This window comes from Triticum aestivum, unplaced genomic scaffold (genome assembly GCF_018294505.1).
Source record: "Triticum aestivum cultivar Chinese Spring unplaced genomic scaffold, IWGSC CS RefSeq v2.1 scaffold103183, whole genome shotgun sequence".
Taxonomy (NCBI): domain Eukaryota; kingdom Viridiplantae; phylum Streptophyta; class Magnoliopsida; order Poales; family Poaceae; genus Triticum; species Triticum aestivum.
Genome location: NW_025310372.1, coordinates 1 through 631, shown reverse-complemented (window position 1 = coordinate 631; position 631 = coordinate 1). Strand labels below are relative to the sequence as shown.

The 631-nt window shown below is 51.2% G+C and overlaps 2 non-coding genes across 2 annotated transcripts; both read left to right on the top strand.

Moving 5' to 3' along the window:
- Positions 1-36: 36 nt before the first annotated feature.
- Positions 37-155, top strand: LOC123179664 (5S ribosomal RNA). Its single transcript, XR_006490535.1, has one exon. It is a non-coding gene; the product is annotated as a 5S ribosomal RNA (ribosomal RNA).
- A 297-nt stretch (positions 156-452) lies between these two features.
- Positions 453-571, top strand: LOC123179662 (5S ribosomal RNA). Its single transcript, XR_006490534.1, has one exon. It is a non-coding gene; the product is annotated as a 5S ribosomal RNA (ribosomal RNA).
- The last annotated feature ends 60 nt before the right edge of the window (positions 572-631 follow it).

Below are 631 nucleotides of genomic sequence, written 5' to 3'. Positions count from 1 at the left end.
GGCAAGGATAAGGGACGAAGACCGGGGTAACATGTCGGATGGGATCATACCAGCACTAAAGCACCGGATCCCATCAGAACTCCGAAGTTAAGCGTGCTTGGGCGAGAGTAGTACTAGGATGGGTGACCTCCTGGGAAGTCCTCGTGTTGCATTCCCTTTTTAATTTTTTTCGCGCCGCTTGCAAAACAAAACGCACGTGTAAGTAATATATTTACCGTGTTTTATTAGTTTGCACGAGTGCGGTAAGTCATAGCTGGGTGCTCACGATTCACGGGTCCAGCGTCGGCGTTGTGGCGCGGCAAGCGTGCACTGGTGCGGTTGAGAGGGAGGGGTGGAAACCGCGTTAAACTCGTCTCCGTAGTTGAGAGGGAGCGGCCAAAGCAATGTGCAATCGTCTTTGTAGTGGAGCTGGGAGGGGCAAGGATAAGGGACGAAGACCGGGGTAACATGTCGGATGCGATCATACCAGCACTAAAGCACCGGATCCCATCAGAACTCCGAAGTTAAGCGTGCTTGGGCGAGAGTAGTACTAGGATGGGTGACCTCCTGGGAAGTCCTCGTGTTGCATTCCCTTTTTAATTTTTTTCGCGCCGCTTGCAAAACAAAACGCACGTGTAAGTAATATATTTAC